Genomic DNA, 22,112 nt, shown 5'->3' with positions numbered 1-22,112 from the left:
TTCATTAAAGCCATTGGTGGCGCATTGTGGGTTAGCACGGATTGGCGTGCGCGCGCGTGTGTGCTGTGTGTGTGCCGTGTGTGTGCTGTGTGTGTAGTGTGTGTGCTGTGTGTGTGATGCGTGTGTGTAGTGTGTGATGCGTGTGTGTGCCGTGTGTGTGCCGCGTGTGTGTGTAGCGTGTGTGTGTAGTGTGTGTGTGATGCGTGTGTGTAGTGTGTGATGCGTGTGTGTGCCGTGTGTGTGCCGCGTGTGTGTGTAGTGTGTGTGCTGTGTGTGTGATGCGTGTGTGTAGTGTGTGATGCGTGTGTGTGCCGTGTGTGTGCCGCGTGTGTGCGGTGCGTGTGTCGTGTGTGTGGTGTGTGTGTGTGTTGCGCGTGTGTGTGCCGTGTGTGTGTGTGGTGCGTGTGTGTGTGTGTGGTGCGCGTGTGTGTGCCGTGTGTGTGGTGCGTGTGTGTGCCGTGTGTGTGTGTGCTGTGCGTACGGTGCGTGTGCGTGCGTCTGGTGTGTGTGCTGTGTGTGGTGTGTGTGTGCCGTGTGTGTGTGCGGTGTGTGTGTGCTGCGTGTGCTGTGTGTGTGCTGCGTGTGCGTGCTGTGTGTGTGTAGAGTAGTTACGAGTTCCGTGTAGACTATCTGTGGTCTCGACGACGCCCCACACGGGCAAGGGAGTAAAACAAGACGCAAGCGTCGTGGATAACGTGGAGTGGTTGGAGGGTGGTGATGGGTGCCCTGGTCACGCTCCGTCCTGCCTACCTTGTTGTGGCTTTGTGTCGGCGCACTGCTGGGGTGTGTTTTTCCAAGCCCCGTGCAGGACGCACAACAATCGGACAACCACCACCAACACACGCGCACGCTAATGTATGTGTGGCAAGACTGTTGCTGTGCAACATAACAGAGACGACGGGTGGTGGTGGTGTTGGTTGGTGATGGAACGCGTGAAGGATACGCGAGACTGTGAGAGTGAAATAGTTGTTGAGTGGTTGTTGTGGCTGGCAGGCTGGTTGGTGGTGGTCGTGGTGATGATGATGATGATGTTGTTGTTGATCCAGACGTGTGGATGCGTGTTTGGTTGGGTCCAGTGATGCTGAGTGAGAGCGAGAGATGGAAATGAGATGTGGTTTGGGGAGGAGCCCTGCTCACGTGTGTGTGTGTTGTGTGTGTGATGGTGGTGGGGGCGGATAAGGTTACCTCACAACAAAGACAAAGATCACCCGTGTAGCCTTAACATACTCTTGGGGCAAGTGCTGTTATGCACCTATGAAGGCCGGCACGGCGCACGAGGGGGATGGGGTGGCCAACACCACGCGCCCGGCCGCCTTTGTCTCCCCAGTGGCGATGTTTACTACACATCGCCACCAGGTACTCATTTGAGGCTGAGTCGACCTAGCTGGAGGCACAGGACCGGTTCCGATAATCGTCACTGGGTGTTGGCCGTGAGTGAGAATTGAACTCGGGTCGCAGGGTTCGTAGCGCAGCGCGCTGACCGCTGCACCACCGCTCCCCCCCCCCCCCCCCCCACATAAAGGCAAAGATCCCCCGTACAGCCTTTAACAACAGACTGTTAGGGCAAGTGCTGTTAGCGTGTAGCACCTATTGAAGGGACCGACACGGCACAAGAGGGGGTTGGGGTGGCCAGCATCCACATCCGGCCGTGTTTGTGTCAGACACCACAAAGGCACAGATCCCCCGTGTAGCCTTCGCAGACTGTCGGGACAAGTGCTGTTATATCGAGCACCTACGAACGACATACAACTCATACACGCACAGGCAAGTGCCTGTATATAAATACATACACCCATAATATACAAAGACAAACACGTGCTGACTTGCTCACGTACATACACTCAAGACACGTGTACAGAATACAAACATACACGCGGACGCGTCCACAAGTAGGGACGTACAACATGACACACATATACATCATACATACATTAACACATTCGGGTGCACATTAGCATACACAGCCCACGTTAGACTATCGTACTGTTAGCGAGCACATATTAAGGCTTAGCACGGCACACGGCGAGGTTGGTGGCTATCATACCAGCACCGGCCGCCTTTGTATCCCCACCTGTGACGTTCACACAGCACGCCAGGAACTCATTTCGGGCTGAGTTGACCTAACGGAGGAGGGCCCAGAACCGGTTCATTTATCACCCAAGGCACTTTTAGCCGTGGCCGGAAATCGAACTCTGGCCACCGAGTCCGTGGTGCAGCGCGCTAACCACTGCGCCACCACTCCCGACCACGTGACGCACGCACGCCCACGCCGTCATCACGCACGCGGTGCGCACACAACAGAGACAAAGATGCCCCGTGTAGCCTCGACAGACGTTTTGGAGCAAGTGCTGTTAGCGAGCAACAACAGCAACAGCAGCACCCCGATGAAGGCCGGCACTGTGACACACGAAGGCGGATGGTGAGCACCACGCCCGGCCGCCTTTGTCTCCCCTGGCACCAGGTGCTCATTTGAGGCCGAGTCGACCTAGGGGAGGTCCGAAACCCGGTTCGGATAATTGTCACTTGGCGTTGGCCGTGAGCAGGAATCGAACTCGGGTCGCCGGGTTCGTAGCGCACAGCACGCCAACGTCGATTCGTTATCAGCAACGCAACACAAGTAATCGCACTTTACACAAACCCCTTGCGATAAGCAGCAAGAAACATCCATACACATCGTCGTCATCGTCACACACCCCTCCAAAGCGCCGACCATCATAATTCACACGCACAATCATCATCATCATACAAACACTGTCCCAACACGCACACACCGTCATTGTCAAGCCAACACACAATCGTCACACATCATAATCATCATCAGCCACTGCCGGTGCCACCTTTACCAGCACCATAACACAACACACCGTTAGCGTCATCACCATCATCAACCCATCAGCATCACGCACCCCATCATCATCACCACCAATCATAAAAAACACCATCATCATCACCATTCATATTAATAACTCCATCATCATGAATCCCAACGACACCAACATGACCACGTCACTGTACAATCATCCCAAACACCATCATCAATACAACATCAGCATCACGCACCCCATCATCATCATCACCAATCATAAATAACACCATCATCATCACCAGTCGTATTAATAACATCAATCCCAACGACATCAACATGACCACGTCACTGTACAATCATCCCAACCACCATCATCAACACAACATCAGCATCACGCACCCAATCATCATCATCACCAATCATAAATAACACCATCATCATCACCAGTCGTATTAATAACATCAATCCCAACGACACCAACATGACCACGTCACTGTACAATCATCCCAACCACCATCAACACATCAGCATCACGCACCCCATCATCATCACCAATCATAAATAACACCATCATCATCACCAGTCGTATTAATAACATCAATCCCAACGACACCAACATGACCACGTCACTGTACAATCATCCCAACCACCAATACCATCACGCAACGTCATCATCATCATCATCACGCCAACACCGTCACACCATCGTCATACCCCCCACCCCCACTGCTCCTGATCGTCGCTATCACCAACACCATCATCACACCACGCCCCGAGAGCCATCAAGCGGGCGGCTCGCCGGACAACCCCCCACTACCCACCCCCCACCACCACCCCTCCCCCACATCCCGGACCCTGGACCCCGCACCCAGTGACCCCACCCGACCGTACCCCCCCCACCGCCCCCTGCTGGAGCCGAGGGGTTACTCGCGGGCACACGGACCCGGCCTTCCGCGTGCCGAGCCGCCGGCAGCCACTTCACGATAAAAGTCCCCCACACACCCACCCCAGCAGCCACTTCACGATAAAAGTCACCCACCCACCCACCCCAGCAGCCACTTCACGATAAAAGTCCCCCACCCACCCCAGCAGCCACTTCACGATAAAAGTCCCCCACCCACCCACCCCAGCAGCCACTTCACGATAAAAGTCCTCCACCCACCCACCCACCCCAGCAGCCACTTCACGATAAAAGTCCCCCACCCACCCCAGCAGCCACTTCACGATAAAAGTCCCCCACACACCCACCCCAGCAGCCACTTCACGATAAAAGTCCCCCACCCACCCCAGCAGCCACTTCACGATAAAAGTCCCCTACCCACCCACCCCAGCAGCCACTTCACGATAAAAGTCCCCCACCCACCCCAGCAGCCACTTCACGATAAAAGTCCCCCACCCACCCACCCCAGCAGCCACTTCACGATAAAAGTCCCCCACCCACCCACCCCAACTGCACTCTTCCCCAGCCTACGCGGTTTGTTGTACGATGTTTATAATATAAAACATAGGCACTGGAGAGACAAAGGCGGGCCGGGTTTCGGTGCCGGCCAGCCACACACAACCCTCGCTAACAGCACTTCATGGCCCTACAAAGTGGTTTAGACTATACGGGGGGAGGAGGGGGTGGGGGGGGGGGACGACCTTTTGTCTTTGTGAAACGAGACAAGATCGTCTCACTTTTGAACGGAATCGTGACGATGGATTTTGAAGCAGTCGACGTTGACGTTTATAACGTCTCACCGTGCTCCTGTTGCCAACCCGCCGGAACAGATGTAAACACCCGCAGTTGAGTCGATGGGCGAGTGGGGAAAAGCGTGGGTCACTCCACTTCTTCTTACAAGACGTTCCGGCCAGCATGGCATTGCAAAAAACCAAAATACCCCACCCCCACCCCCCCCATGGCACGAGTAAGCAATTGGCAGGGCTGCGCCTCTATCTCTTTGTATTTTATACGGGGGTGGGGGGGTGTAAAGTAAGGGACTCTTATTTTGACACAGGGACCTTCATAGACGGGAGACTGCACGAACCCCCCCCCTTCCCCTCCCCCCACAATTCATCCCCCTCCCCCGTGTCCCCCCGTAGAGGAAAAGTAAACAGAGACTGGTGGGGGGTGGGGGAGGGAGACGCAGGATTGGCGGGGGGGGGCCCTTTAGCGAGACGTGACGCCCTCCCCCCCCAAAGCTTCCATAGTGGAGGGGGGTGGATGGCTGGGAGTAGAATCTCCCTCTTGTTGATAGGGGTGGTTGCTCGTGGAGTTTGTATTCTCTGTGTGTCTTTGCATGTATGTGTGTGTGTCAACTATGTCGACTCGATCCCAAATGGATACCTGGAGCAGTGTATTAGATTTTTTTTTCAACGTCGCCACTGGGGAAACAAAGGCGGCCGGGCGTGATGCTGGCCACCCACCACGTCGTGTTCCATGCCGGCCTTCATAGGTGCTCGCTAACAGCACTTGTCCCAACAGTCTGTTAAGGCTACACGGGGTGTCTTTGTATGAATGAAGTGTGTATGTGTGTCAATACGTTTGCTGCAGCATAGAATATACACTGTATATGATGAGGCCGTGGTGGTGGTGGGAGATGAGACCGTGGTGGTGGTGGGTGATGAGGTCGTGGTCGTGGGAAATGAGACCGTGGTGGTGGTGGTGGTGGCAGATGAAGCCGTGGTGGTGATGGCAGATGAAGCCGTGGTGGTAGCGGTGGGAGATGAGGTCGTGGTTGTAGTGGTGGGAGATGAGGTCGTGGTTGTAGTGGTGGGAGATGAGGTCGTGGTTGTAGTGGTGGGAGATGAGGTCGTGGTTGTAGTGGTGGGAGATGAGGTCGTGGTTGTAGTGGTGGGAGATGAGGTCGTGGTTGTAGTGGTGTGGCCGTGTTGTGGGGGCTGGGCACGACACTGGAAGACGCGCACGTATTAACACAAAAAAGCCGCCGGGGATTTTTCAGAGGAAAAAGCTTGGCAGGGCGAGAGGGAGTGAGTGGGTAAATGCGTGTGTGTCTGGGGGGATGTGTGTGTACGGGTGGTGTGTGCATGGGTGTTTATGGGTATGTGTGTGTGTGTGTGTGAAAATGTATCTGTTAATGTACGTACTGTATGTGTCCGTATGTATATGTGTGCGCGGAGGTGCTCGCTTACAGCACTTGCCCCAACAGTCTGCAAAGGCTATAAGGGGGATCTGTGTTTGTATCAAAGGGGGGGGGATGGGGAGGTGAAGGTTAGAAGGAAATTATCACCCACACATCCCAACCCATCTCACCCACACGTCCCAACCCATCTCACCCACACATCCCAACCCATCACCCACACATCCCAACCCATCTCACCCACACATCCCAACCCATCTCACCCACACATCCCAACCCATCTCACCCACACATCCCAACCCATCTCACCCACACATCCCAACCCATCTCACCCACACATCCCAACCCATCTCACCCACACATCCCAACCCATCTCACCCACACGTCCCAACCCATCTCACCCACACGTCCCAACCCATCTCACCCACACATCCCAACCCATCTCACCCACACGTCCCAACCCATCTCACCCACACATCCCAACCCATCACCCACACATCCCAACCCATCTCACCCACACATCCCAACCCATCTCACCCACACATCCCAACCCATCTCACCCACACATCCCAACCCATCTCACCCACACATCCCAACCCATCTCACCCACACATCCCAACCCATCTCACCCACACATCCCAACCCATCTCACCCACACGTCCCAACCCATCTCACCCACACGTCCCAACCCATCTCACCCACACATCCCAACCCATCACCCACATGTCCCAACCCATCTCACCCACACGTCCCAACCCATCTCACCCACACGTCCCAACCCATCTCACCCACACATCCCAACCCATCTCACCCACACGTCCCAACCCATCTCACCCACACATCCCAACCCATCTCACCCACACGTCCCAACCCATCTCACCCACACATCCCAACCCATCTCACCCACACATCCTAACCCATCTCACCCACACGTCACAACCCATCTCACCCACACATCCCAACCCATCTCACCCACACGTCCCAACCCATCACCCACACATCCCAACCCATCACCCACACATCCCAACCCATCTCACCCACCCATTCCAACCCATCTCACCCACACGTCCCAACCCATCACCCACACATCCCAACCCATCTCACCCACACATCCCAACCCATCTCACCCACACATCCCAACCCATCACCCACACGTCCCAACCCATCTCACCCATACGTCCCAACCCATCTCACCCAGACGTCCCAACCCATCTCACCCACACATCCCAACCCATCTCACCCACCCATTCCAACCCATCTCACCCACACATCCCAACCCATCACCCACACGTCCCAACCCATCTCACCCACACGTCCCAACCCATCACCCACACATCCCAACCCATCTCACCCACACATCCCAACCCATCTCACCCACACATCCCAACCCATCACCCACACGTCCGAACCCATCTCACCCACACGTCCCAACCCATCTCACCCACACGTCTCAACCCATCTCACCCACACGTCCCAACCCATCTCACCTACACATCCCAACCCATCTCACCCACACATCCCAACCCATCTCATCCACACGTCCCAACCCATCACCCACACATCCCAACCCATCTCACCCACACATCCCAACCCATCTCACCCACACATCCCAACCCATCTCACCCACCCATTCCAACCCATCCCACCCACACATCCCAACCCATCACCCACACGTCCCAACCCATCTCACCCACACATCCCAACCCATCTCACCCACACGTCCCAACCCATCTCACCCACACGTCCCAACCCATCTCACCCACACGTCACAACTCATCTCACCCACACGTCCCAACCCATCTCACCCACACGTCCCAACACATCTCACCCACACGTCCCAACCCATCTCACCCACACATCCCAATCCATCTCACCCACACATCCCAACCCATCTCACCCACACATCCCAACCCATCTCACCCACACGTCCCAACCCATCACCCACACATCCCAACCCATCTCACCCACACATCCCAACCCATCTCACCCACACATCCCAACCCATCTCACCCACCCATTCCAACCCATCTCACCCACACATCCCAAGCCATCTCACCCACACGTCACAACCCGGACTCTGCTGATGAAACCATCTGTGTCGAACCCGCTCCAGAGGTTTGCTTGTCCCTGAATCAGTGCTGCCGAAATTATGCACTCGGGGCTGCGGTGTGTGTGTGGGGGGGGGGGGCGATGGTTTGTTTAATATAAAATAATACAAATTCCACGTGCAGTGGACGGATGTGCGATTGAGACATTGTCTACTTCACATTTACATTCTCCACAACGACGCGAATTAAAATTATTGCTTTGTTTTAGTTCTGCATAACGACCCATCACCCAAACACTCCACCACCCCCATCGCCGCATCCCCCCAGAGCCAAATAATCGACTCGGCTGCGCCTGTTGTTTTGGCACAGAACTGATCAGCCGCTGTTCATCATGTGGACAGTAGGGTAAAGGTCGTAGTGCCCCCCCCCGTCATCCTCTCCACACACGCACGCACATGCACTCTCACACACACACGTCGATGCTAAGACAGCGCCTCTCGTACGCATGCCTGGATAACAATGTCATACACGCGCATACTCTCACACACACTCATACACTTCCGACTCGCTCACATGTACATAGACGCACACACACACGTGCAAAGACACACACATACGTGTTAAAGATACACACACACGTGCAAAGATACACACATACGTGTTAAAGATACACACACACGTGCAACGATACACACACGCGTGCAAATGTAAACAGCATTACATACGCATGTGTATAGACATGTACAATACACAATCATACACGTACACGTACACAGACATGCACGCACACACACATAGACACTCTCACATATGTACATAAATACACAAAGACAAGACAACGATCCCCCGTATAGCCTGACCGCACTGTTGAGGCAAGTGCTGTTCGCGAGCACCTATAAATACCGGTACGGCACACGAGGGGGTGGGTGGCCAGCACCACGCCCGGCCGAAATTGTCTCCCTTATGGCGATGTTTACTACACACCGCACCAGGTACTCACTTGAGGCCCGAGTCGACCTGGGGGAGGCCCAGGACCGGTTCAGATAACCGTCACCGGTGTTGGCCGTGAGCGGGAATCGAACTCAGGTCGCCGGATTCGTAGCGCAGCGTAGCGCTAACCGCTGCGCCACCGCTCATTCAAAGACACACGCACAGACGAACCTCCACACATACGGTACATAAGATACAATCTCACTCGCATACTTCCGGCCACGGCTGACATCAGTGGCGAATGGTTTCTGAACCATTCCTGGTCCATCCCCGCCCCCCCCCTCGATCTTTACCGACCCCGAACTGACTGACCACGGTGGTGAAGTATGGTCAAACAGCCCCCCCCCCCCTCCGCCATGACCAACACGGAGTGGGGAAGACTTCATCCAGCAGTGGATGGGAGACAAACGGCTGGAAACTGTTAGTATAGTATAATATAATTATAAATGAGCTATGTGCTATGAAGAAGGGGCATTGCCCGAAACGTCGCCTACATATTTTTCGTCAAGGCCACAGTGTTATTGACGTTTGTGTTGATTTATTTTTACTTGTTAAAACATGGGATGGACTCTTGCATCGAATCATGAGTTGGCAACGCGGACTCATTACAAATCGTTTTCTCATAATTCTTTGGTATTGGCCACGCAAACAAACATTGGAACCGCGCAAGCTGTGCCACCTCAAGGTGGCACCGACGGAATGGAATATCTGGTCTGGGCTCACGGACGGTGAATCCGCGAATACCGAATCCCCACTGTGGCTAGGAGATGTTAACTACCTCGCTTGGTATACAGGGGGTCGTGGGTTCAATCCCGACCCTGACGCCTGCTGCTGTATATTTGGAGTCTGCGTGTCTCTCATCATCATCTTCAAGGTGGCTAGGAGATGTTAACTACCTCGCCTGGTATACCGGAGGTCGTGGGTTCAATCCCGACCCTGACACCTGCTGCTGTATATTTGGAGTCTGCGTGTCTCTCTCTCGTGGACTTTTCTCCGGGTCCTCCAGTTTTTTCCTCCACATTTAGAATCAACGTCACGCGTTTAGAGTATTTGGCTGCTATACATTTCCACATGATGATGATAAGCCACATCGTTGAGCAATCATTGGTGATACCAGGTCGCTTCCGAGAAAGAGCTACATAGCTCAGTGGGCCTTTCCTGGTACAATACAAAACATGGTTTAGTTTATCCCGAGCGAGTCCGACACACCTGCCGTGCTGTATGTTGGCATTGTGCGTGTGAGTACAGTGTATTGTAATGGTGTGAATGTAAATTACTCGCCACTCTGCTCGAGCGAATTATTCCCAGAGTGTCTCACATCTCATCTCTCTGCGGTGCGATCCATCCAATCATCCACCCATCCGCCGCCGAGGCAGCCACCACCACCAACCACGTCGTCGTCCTCCAACAACGTTACCACCACCTCATTCACCACTTCCTTCCACTCCTCCCTCTCCATCACCACCACCAACCTCTCTCCCCTACCTCCACCACCACCATCTCCACCTCTTCTCTCCACTACCATCACCTGCTCCACCACCACCTCCTGCACTTGCTTCTCCCTCTCCACCACCACCTCTTCTCTCCACTACCACCACCACCCTCACCTCATCCACCACTTCGATCTCTGCACCACTCCTCCATCACCACCCACTCCACCACCACCTCTTTTTCCTCCCTCTCAGTCACCATCTCCTCCTCTCCCTCTCCCACGGGCCACGTGTTAGAGAGTGACATTGCTACCAGGAAGAGGTGGGAGTACACACGCTTTGCCCCATCACACGCGACCTGTGGTGTACCCATGTTTACTGGGGCTGTCCATGAATGACGTCACGCACCTGGGGGGGGGGGGGGTCAGACATTTGTCACGATGTGTGACGAGGGGGGGGGGGTTTGAGAAATGTTACGTCACATCAAAACGCGCAACTTTAAATAAATAGACAACACGTTCTACTTAACTAAATATACTTTTTAATAAATGTTTTCTCCTACAACATCAGAGTGCAACGCCACATTAGAAACGCACTGCAATGACAATAATTTAAAGCGATTTGAAGCATGTGTTTTTTTTGGGGGGGGCAGAGCTTTGTGACGTCATATTTTAGGGGGGGGTCTGACTTTTGTGACGCCGTGTGACGATGGGGGGGGGGGGTCAAAAATCGTCCAAAATCGCGTGACGTCATTTATGGACGGCCCCACTGCTGCGTGGACTTAAGACAGGGGATTTGGGGGGGGGGGGGCTAATAAAACGTGTTCATTGTTTCAACTGCCGCGCCTGGAGGTCGAACCGGCGATCTGTGGCTCGCCAAGTCCACGCTGCCGCTCACCGACCACATCACAACAACACCAAACCCTGCAGTCTGCGCGCTCTCTTCGACGGAGGGGAAGAGGAGGAATAACAACAGAGCCACACTCGAACTCTGCTGAACAAGGCCGCGTTGACATCGAACGCAGGAATACAATACAGCACAGCAGCCGCCATTGGCCACCAAGTTGCGGTGACGTCACCGCGGCGATTGTGCGAGGCCATGCGCACGTTGAGGCCACGTGCAGTGTCGAACGCTGGCTGGCAGGAGGTCACGGAACGGACCCAGGTGCCATGGGTTGACTGACTTGAGATGACCGGCAGATGGCACCAGATGTCCACCCCCCCTCCCCACCATCCCCAACTATGCCAACTTGCTGTGTTTTTATCCGCCCGTCGGAGCTCCGCTCGTTTGTCGCGAGTGTGGTTTCTTCTGCCCTCCGCTGTTGTTGTACGGGCGAAATGCCTTCCAACTGGCCAGCGGCAGCGTCATCATCCCCCTCGCTTCGCATCACGCCACGTGGATGAATCATCCGCCCGCAGCACGACGACGATGATCAACTCTTCAAATGTGGCTCACGATGTAAAACTGCCGCCTCTGCGGATAATTCTCAATCCCGCCGTGGTTTAAAAATATAAGAAGAAAAACATCCCGCTGATGATTCATTTAATGCGTTTTTTAAAATCATTTTATACTATCACACCGACGTGTCGCGTATGGATATTAATTGGCTTATCTGAGGAAGGGGGGCAGGGGGGGGGCTGTAGAGGGTTATGTTTGGGGAGTGATAGGGTGGCGGTACAGGCTGAATTGTCAATCCACTGCTGGATGAAGGGCTCCCTACTTACCGTGTGGGTCGTGAGGGTTATTTGACCATACTTCACCACGCTGGCTCCCTGCGGATTGGTGAAGGCGGCGGCGGTGGGATGGGAGGGGGGACATAGACGTGGGACCATAGAGCGTGATGATAGAAGTACGGTACAACACTGGGTTCTGCAGGACCAGCCCTCTGCTGAGATCATAGCCCTGCCTCCAACAGCCGACATCAACGTGGGTGATGAATGGTGTTCACCCATCTAAGCACTTTGCAGGCACTACGTATACACAGCCACTGTCCAGGCTTGAAGCTGCTAAGCTTCCAAGATATGTCATTGCGCGTGGCTGGGACACAGAATCAGAATAATTATTTATACTTGAGCAGTACCGGATTAAGCGAGTGCGTGGCCTGTAGCACATGTTATAAAGGGGCCCTAAATAAAAAAATAAAAAAAATTAAAGCACAAATTTTTAACTTGCATAGTAAAGTAATTGTATTTTTTCATTTGCTATACAGCCAGATAATACGACAAATCGCTAATCTTAAACACCCAGTCGTTCATAAAAATTGAAGGCGGTATAGTACTATAGTAATAGAGCAAGTGCAGAATCACTGAACCGGAATTGATAGCTTCAAAGCATTTAGCGCGGGGCCCTTGAAAGTGCGGGGCCCGTAGCACGTGCAGCTACTTTTGCTACGAGGATAATCCGGCACTGTGCTGGAGGAATCCGATGAGCTATAACGCTCTTTTTTCCACAAAGCGTCCATGGGCCGGAGCAGAAATTGGTTACCACCTGAAGGTTACAAAAACCTGAGTCGTACCGATTTATTGATGTTGGCCACGTAGATAAATTTGAAGTCATGGCACCCCTGGTGGGTATCGAACGAGCGAGGTGGTCTTTTTGTCGTCCTTTCGCCCCTGCACCTTCCGATTAGCACGGTTGGCTACGTACGGTGCGAACGAAGTTCAACGTACACGCGTACAAGATGTGGGCACGCGCGGGGGCCTCACACGCAGCTATGAAGTCAGCAACGACACCAGCGTCGCCAGTTCCTTGCAACGTCTGAACGGAGACACGAGCAGCGCAGATCTTATCAATACATCTTTTGCCAAGACGGATTTTTTTCTCACACACACATATATAAAAAGGTCCCTATCCAATGCGGATGTTTTCGCCATTCTAACAGCAAGGGGAGTTGTTTTTGTTGCTGTTGTTGTTATAGTCAAAACACAGACGCGCTGGGATTTACAATTTACAAGTACCGTAATCTCGGGAATTACACGACTGCCCCAACCCCCCCACCCACCCCACTCATCTTTCTTAGCAGTCAATATGATGTCCCTTCTCAGCTGAGTTTTTGTTGTCTAATCCATGTCCTCCCCCTCCTCCGCGTCTCTCGATGTGGAATTTCAAGGGCAGAGATAACTTCCCCGCCCCTCTTCCTCCTAACCCTCCCTTGGTCCTTTGCGCCCTCATCCTGCAGCAACATTAAAGCCACCTCAGTGTCCACCACGCGCGTTGTCTCATCTGTGACACGTGCCGGGCAACAATGTGCATCGACGACGGAGGAGAAAGACAGAAACTACAGCAGCGGATGGGCAATGAACTCTGCTGCTGCTGGTGATCTCCTTTCGTACGGCTGATGTAGACGGCAGCGGTAACGAGAATTTTACATTCACGTGGCTAGGCGAGACAAACCGTGTCGGGAGTAGTAGCGAAGGAGCGTCTCATCGCTGTGACGTCTCCTTCGTATTTGTGGATGGGGGCATTTGCGTCGTTATACGTTGCACTCCGGTCTGTTCTGGATGGCCACAGGCGCACGACTACTACTGGGGAGTTTTTATTTTGCATCAGGTATCCGTATCTGGCATGCTTTTGGCGGATGTTGCTGCAGATGACAAATCAAAGTTGTATTACACGGATTCCTCTACTTACGAACATTCGACTTACGAACTTTCAGAGATACGAACAAACCTGTCCGTATGTCCAGTTGCCTGTTCGGTCCGAGAGTCGTTAAGTTAAACAATAAATAGTGGTGGCATCTACATCTGCAGAACGTGAAGAACCAGTGGCATCTACATATGCAGAACGTGAAGAACCAGTGGCATCTACATATACAGAACGTGAAGAACCAGTGGCATCTACATCTGCAGAACGTGAAGAACCAGTGGCATCTATATCTACAGAACGTGAATAACCAGTGTCATCTACATCTACAGAACGTGAAGAACCGTGGGATCTACATCTGCAGAACGTGAAGAACCAGTGGCATCTACATCTACAGAACTTGAAGAACCAGTGGCATCTACATCTGCAGAACGTGAAGAACCAGTGGCATCTACATCTAGAGAACGTGAAGAACCAGTGGCATCTACATCTGTAGAACGTGAAGAACCAGTGACATCTACATTTACAGAACGTGAAGAACCAGCGGCATATACATCTGCAGAACGTGAAGAACCAGCGGCATCTACATCTGCAGAACGTGAAGAACCAGTGGCATCTACATCTGCAGAACGTGAAGAACCAGTGGCATCTACATCTAGAGAACGTGAAGAACCAGTGGCATCTACATCTGTAGAACGTGAAGAACCAGTGACATCTACATTTACAGAACGTGAAGAACCAGTGGCATATACATCTGCAGAACGTGAAGAACCAGCGGCATCTACATCTGCAGAACGTGAAGAACCAGTGGCATCTACATCTGCAGAACGTGAAGAACCAGTGGCATCTACATCTGCAGAACGTGAAGAACCAGTGGCATCTACATCTGCAGAACGTGAAGAACCAGTGGCATCTACATCTACAGAACGTGAAGAACCAGTGGCATCTACATCTGCAGAACGTGAAGAACCAGTGGCATCTACATCTGCAGAACGTGAAGAACCAGTGGCATCTATATCTACAGAACGTGAAGAACCAGTGGCATCTACATCTGCAGAACGTGAAGAACCAGTGACATCTACATCTACAGAACCCGAAGAACCAGTGGCATCTATTTTTTCGGAACGTGAAGAACCAGTGAGATCTACATCTGCAGAACGTGAAGAACCAGCGGCATCTACATCTGCAGAACGTGACGAACCAGCGGCATCTACATCTGCAAAACGTGAAGAACCAGTGGCATCTACATCTGCAGAACGTGAAGAACCAGTGGCATCTACATCTGCAGAACGTGAAGAACCAGTGGCATCTACAGTGAGGCAAAAAAGTATTTGATCCCCTGCTGATTTTGTACGTTTGCCCACTGACAAAGAAATGATCAGTCTATAATTTTAATGGTAGGTTTTTCTGAACAGTGAGAGACAGAATAACAACAAGAAAATCCAGAAAAACGCATGTCAAAATGTTATAAATTGATTTGCATTTTATTGAGGGAAATAAGTATTTGACCCCTCTGCAAAACATGACTTAGTACTTGGTGGAAAAACCCTTGTTGACAATCACAGAGGTCAGACGTTTCTTGTAGTTGGCCACCAGGTTTGCACACATCTCAGGAAGGATTTTGTCCCACCCCTCTTTGCAGATCGTCTCCAAGTCTAGATTTGAAGCTTTCGTGACTGCAAGGATCTATACTCTTTGGTTCTATTCGGTAAAGTCACGTAGGTAAAAAATAAAACAACAAAAATAACGACGTTTCGGCCACAACACAAGTGGCCTTCATCAGGTGAAGGGGACCGTACTGTCAACGCTGTCCTCGTGACAGTACGGTCCCCTTCACCTGATGAAGGCCACTTGTGTTGTGGCCGAAACGTCGTGATTTTTGTTGTTTTATTTTTTACCTACGTGACTTTTACCGAATAGAACCAAAGAGTACGTCTCCAAGTCATTAAGGTTTCGAGGCTGATGTTTGGCAACTCGAACCTTCAAATCCCTCCACAGATTTTCTATGGGATTAAGGTCTGGAGACTGGCTAGGCCACTGAAGGACCTTAATGTGCTTCTTCTTGAGCCACTCCTTTGTTGCCTTGGCCGTGTGTTTTGGGTCATTGTCATGCTGGAATACCCATCCACGACCCATTTTCAATGCCCTGGCTGAGGGAAGGAGGTTCTCACCCAAGATTTGACGGTACATGGCCCCGTCCATCGTCCCTTTGATGCAGTGAAGTTGTCCTGTCCCCTTAGCAGAAAAACACCCCCAAAGCATAATGTTTCCACCTCCATGTTTGACGGTGGGGATGGTGTTCTTGGGGTCATAGGCAGCATTCTTCCTCCTCCAAACACGGCGAGTTGAGTTGATGCCAAAGAGCTCCATTTTGGTCTCATCTGACCACAACACTTTCACCCAGTTGTCCTCTGAATCATTCAGATGCTCATTGGCAAACTTCAGACGGATGCTGCAGGATTTCAGTCCTTCACGGCGTAGTGTGTTACCAATTGTTTTCTTGGTGACTTTGGTCCCAGCTGCCTTGAGATCATTGACAAGATCCTTCCGTGTAGTTCTGGGCTGATTCCTCACCGTTCTCATGATCATTGCAACTCCACGAGGTGAGATCTTGCATGGAGCCCCAGGCCGAGGGAGATTGATTGTTCTTTTGTGTTTCTTCCATTTGCGAATAATCGCACCAACTGTTGTCACCTTCTCACCAAGCTGCTTGGCAATGGTCTTGTAGCCCATTCCAGCCTTGTGTAGATCTACAATCTTGTCCCTGACATCTTTGGAGAGCTCTTTGGTCTTGGCCATGGTGGAGAGTTTGGAATCTGATTGATTAATTGCTTCTGTGGACAGGTGTCTTGTATACAGGTAACACGCTGAGATTAGGAGCACTCCCTTTAAGAGTGCGCTCCTAATCTCAGCTCGTTACCTGTATAAAAGACACCTGGGAGCCAGAAATCTTTCTGATTGAGAGGGGGTCAAATACTTATTTCCCTCATTAAAATGCAAAACAATTTATAACATTTTTGACATGCGTTTTTCTGGATTTTGTTGTTGTTATTCTGTCTCTCACTGTTCAAATAAACCTACAATTAAAATTATAGACTGATCATTTCTTTGTCAGTGGGCAAACGTACAAAATCAGCAAGGGATCAAATACTTTTTCCCTCACTGTACATCTCCAAAACGTGAAGAGCCAGTGGCATCTATTTTTGCAGAACGTGAAGAACCAGCGGCATCTACACCTGCAGAACGCGATGAACCAGTGGCAGGAGATTATACAACGTTTAAATCCATTCCCCCTGTTTAGTGTATATGCCGCACAACATGTTTGGAATCGACAGGAGACTTGGCAAACAGACCTCTGGAAACAAACCAGTTCGTAAGTAAAGGAGTCCCTCTATATACTCCGGATTATAAGACGCGATTTTTTTGGGTGTTTGGGGGGCCGTAGGTTTGTTGGTATGTACGTGATCAGGTTTCTATGACATTATTGGGGGGGTGGGGGTGTGCATATTATTTTCGAGTGCGTCTTATAATCCGGAGCATTCGGTGCTTGTTAAATCTGGCGATGCCACTCATAGCGGGAGACCACGCGCATCCCTTGGGAACACAGCGAGAGAGATATACGTGGTGGTGCCCGGAGGTAATGATCGTGGCTCATCGAGTCTCAGGATCATTGTCTTCAAGAGAGTCCTGCATCTTGCGATGTTTACCAATTCCTTATCAAAGCATGCCCGGTGTGCGTGTGCGCGCGCGTGTTTAGGGGGGGGGAGCGGTGGCGCAGCGGTTAGCGCACTGCGCTACAAACCCGACGACCAGAGTTCAATTCCTGCTCACGGTCAACACCAGTGACGGTTATCTGAACCGCTCCTGGGATGCGTAAACATCGCAACCTGGGAGACAAAGGCGGCCGGGCGTGGTGCTGGCCACCCAGCCCCTCGTGTGTCGTGCCGGCCTTCAGAGGTGCTCGTTAACAGCACTTGCCCTCTACAGGCTGTTCCAGGAATATTCAGGTGATATTCGTCTTTTTATTGTTTTACACGCTTTTATTTAACTCACTCTGTTGTATCCTCAACTCTGTTGTTGTATCCTCAAATCTTGTAACTCAATGTTAACCCACTTCCCAATGTGGTATCGACTGCAAACTTGGTATACTTATGTCATACTGATGACAATACTATATTCTATCATTAAAAATAAAAAAAAATATTTTTAAGCAATCTTTTTTCTATCTTTTGTTTCGGCTTGGGTCTAATTGTCCACGCTCAACTCACGTTGGCTGTAAATGACCACGGTCGCCTTACGTTGCGGCAAGCTTCGGGGCCACTTCCTGGAAGTCGTGGACTTCTGCAATTACTCGTACGCTACATTTCATTAAAGCGTGTTTTATTTGTTTTATTTTTGATGTACTGTTTATTATCACGTGTAAGGAAAGCACAGCGCCCGGAGAAAAAACCCCACGCTTTGAAGGCGTTCACAGCTCGGGAGACAACCTAGCTGTTGTACCGCCCTCTGCTGGTCACTTAACGGTGCTTGCAGTTTGGCTCGGCGCATATGTTGTTATTATTACCGCAAGTGTGAATAAGGGTGATACATTCGACCGCGCCATCTGCGTCATTCGCAAGAATTGGACCATCGTGTGCCGGGTCCAATTTTTGGGTCCAAATTTGAAAATGCCAGCGCCAGTTACTCAGCTGGGATTGTAATCCACTCACACACGCAGCAGAAATCCTAGCCCCAAACTAGAAGGTACTGTAGGCAAATGGCCCTGGTCACCCTCGGACAACACGAGACTCATCCTGGTCTCTTCTGTGGAGTTCTTACCGAGTTAAAGAAAATGTACTTGATACTAGGTGATTACTGATTATGGATTATGCATGCTTATTTTAATAGTTATGAGTGTGTTGATATAAATTATTGATGATGGATTGATTTTGAAGACTGCATGGATGTTAATGGTGGTATATTATTGATGACGATTTACGTATAATGCTTTATTTATACAGAATGATTATTGATGGGGGACAAAATTATAACCTCGATTATTGACTATTTTATGTGTAATGTTTAAGGCTTGCAATGATAAAGAATGATAGCATGAATTATTATGATCATTGAAGATAATGATTGGATGTGTGCTATATGTTTGATAATAGATGGTTGTCGATAGTCGGAACAATGATTGCCCTGATTGATGGTGATTATATCGATGATTGTTGTTGTTTGTATGGTTAAGGATGATGATGGTCATGATGATTGTGTAGATTATGCTCATCTTAATCGATTTTATGGATGATGATGATTACATGTGCAATAATGACGATACAACGGCAATATATTGACAAAATAAACAACTTGTGATGTATATTTGTGGATGATCCTGCTGCTTGTAGGGATGGTGACGATCAATGACGGCGATTATGATCAGAATCCGAATATTTATTTGTACTGGAGGAATCCGATGAGCTATAAAGCTCTTTTTCATAGCTGTGCATGCCATAACCGTCGTACCATGGTGATGATACGATGGTGGACATCTGACAGTGGTGGATCCACGACGAACGACAGTGACCTCAACGTCTCCGCGTGACCCACCAACCCCCCCCTGCCGCCGCCCGTCCCAACCTCATCACCGAACTTTCCTCCCGTTGGCGCCTCGCACAAACAAATAAACAGGCGAACAAGGCACAGGATCGGGAATTATTTTCATCGCCCAAAAATAAAACCTCCCAAAGCCACCACGAGGCATGACATTCAAAAGGCCCTTTTCCCCCCGAGACGCCAAAAAATAACTCAACGTGAGTGCGCGTCCGTCTTAGGTTTTTTTCCTTCTTGTAAAATAATGTTGTAAAATAATGTTGTTTTGTTTAAATACTTATTTTAGTGGCGGGAAGTGGGAATTTTTTTGGAGACGATTCCATTTCGGGTCTTGCCAGTTGCTCACCTCCCCCCCCCCCCACGTTTGCTGCGTGGCCTCTGATGTGCGCATCGTCACGTGCCAGTCACAAACAACGCGGCCGCGAGTTTTAACGTTCACGTGACAGTCTACACGCGTAGACCACAGTCCACGCGTAGACCAGAGTTCACGCGTAGACCAGAGTCCACGCGTAGACCAGAGTTCACGCGTAGACCAGAGTCCACGCGTAGACCAGAGTCCACGCGTAGACCAGAGTCCACGCGTAGACCAGAGTCCACGCGTAGACCAGAGTCTACGTGTTGACTGCCTCACTGTTTCGAGGAAACGCAGCAGCTTCAGAAATCGTCGCCAACAAAAAAATGATTCTTTTTCCAGACATTGCGCATAAAAATTTTGAAAATATTTGAGGTTTTTGTTTTCCACCACACGTGCCCACAGAATAACGAGTACATTCCAGCGCTTTGTTCAATCTACTGCTGGATGAGGAACCTGTTTCCGCTTCCCCACCTCCCTCGCACCCCCACGCGCGTCACGTGAGTGACTCGTTTGACCATACTTCACCGCTTTGGTCAGAACTGGTTAGTGAAGAGACGTGCGGAATATCATTCATGGGCTCGTGCACGTACGTACAGTGAGGGAAAAAAGTATTTGATCCCCTGCTGATTTTGTACGTTTGGCCACTGACGAAGAAATTATCAGTCTATAATTTTAATGGTAGGTTTATTTGAAGAGTGAGAGACAGAATAACAAAAAAAATCCAGAAAAACGCATGTCAAAAATTGTATAAATTGATTTGCATTTTAATGAGGGAAATAAGTATTTGACCCCTCTGCAAAACATGACTTAGTACTTGGTGGCAAAAGCCTTGTTGGCAATCACAGAGGTCAGACGTTTCTGGTAGTTGGCCACCAGGTTTGCACACATCTCAGGAGGCATTTTGTCCCACTTCTCTTTGCAGATCTTCTCCAAGTCATTAAGGTTTTGAGGCTGACGTTTGGCAACTCAAACCTTCAGCTCCCTCCACATATTTTCTCTGGGATTAAGGTCTGGAGACTAGCTAGGCCACTCCAGGACCTTAATGTTCTTCTTCTTGAGCCACTCCTTTGTTGCCTTGGCCGTGTGTTTTGGGTCATTGTCATGCTGGAATACCCATCCACGACCCATTTTCAATTCCCTGGCTGAGGGAAGGAGGTTCTCACCCAAGATTTGACGGTACATGGCCCCGTCCATCGTCCCTTTGATGCGGTGAAGTTGTCCTGTCCCCTTAGCAGAAAAACACCCCAAAGTATAATGTTTCTACCTCCATGTTTGACGGTGGGGATGGTGTTCTTGGGGTCATAGGCAGCATTCCTCCTCCTCCAAACACGGCGAGTTGAGTTGATGCCAAAGAGCTCCATTTTGGTCTCATCTGACCACAACACTTTCACCCAGTTGTCCTCTGAATCATTCAGATGTTCATTGGCAAACTTCAGGCGGGCATGTATATGTGCTTTCTTGAGCAGGGGGACCTTGCGGGCGCTGCAGGATTTCAGTCCTTCACGGCGTAGTGTGTTACCAATTATTTTCTTGGTGACTATGGTCCCAGCTGCCTTGAGATCATTGACAAGATCCTCCCGTGTAGTTCTGGGCTGATTCCTCACCGTTCTCATGATCGTTGCAACTCCACGAGGTGAGATCTTGTATGGAGCCCCAGGCCGAAGGAGATTGACAGTTCTTTTGTGTTTCTTACATTTGCGAATAATCGCACCAACTGTTGTCACCTTCTCACCAAGCTGCTTGGCAATGATCTTGTAGCCCATTCCAGCCTTGTGTAGGTATACAATCTTGTCCCTGACATCCTTGGAGAGCTCTTTGGTCTTGGCCATGGTGGAGAGTTTGGAATCTGATTGATTAATTGCTTCTGTGGACAGGTGTCTTTTATACAGGTAACAAGCTGAGATTAGAAGCACTCCCTTTAAGAGTGTGCTCCTAATCTCAGCTCGTTACCTGTATAAAAGACACCTGGGAGCCAGAAATCTTTCTGATTGAGAGGGGGTCAAATACTTATTTCCCTCATTAAAATGCAAATCAATTTATAACATTTTTGACATGCGTTTTTCTGGATTTTGTTGTTGTTATTCTGTCTCTCACTGTTCAAATAAACCTACCATTAAAATGATAGACTGATCATTTATTTGTCAGTGGGCGAACGTACAAAATCAGCAGGGGATCAAATACTTTTTTTCCCCTCACTGTATATTGAACTTTTTTCGCGCCGTACGTAGC

The 22,112-nt window shown here is 50.6% G+C and overlaps 1 protein-coding gene across 2 annotated transcripts in view; it reads right to left on the bottom strand.

The window, feature by feature from the left end:
* Positions 1-1,159, bottom strand: part of LOC116939188 (nuclear receptor corepressor 1-like) — a 185,099-nt gene extending 183,940 nt beyond the window's left edge. For both annotated transcript variants that reach the window (XM_032947292.2, XM_032947295.2), the window contains exon 1: positions 751-1,159. The gene's annotated coding sequence lies outside the window, so the exon portion shown is untranslated. The remainder of the gene's footprint in view (positions 1-750) is intronic.
* Between the last annotated feature and the right edge of the window lie 20,953 nt (positions 1,160-22,112).

Source organism: Petromyzon marinus, chromosome 5 (assembly GCF_048934315.1).
Source record: "Petromyzon marinus isolate PM22_M1 ecotype Great Lakes invasive population chromosome 5, UKy_Petmar_22M1.pri1.0, whole genome shotgun sequence".
NCBI classification, from domain to species: domain Eukaryota; kingdom Metazoa; phylum Chordata; class Hyperoartia; order Petromyzontiformes; family Petromyzontidae; genus Petromyzon; species Petromyzon marinus.
This window is presented reverse-complemented; position numbering and strand designations above follow the sequence as displayed.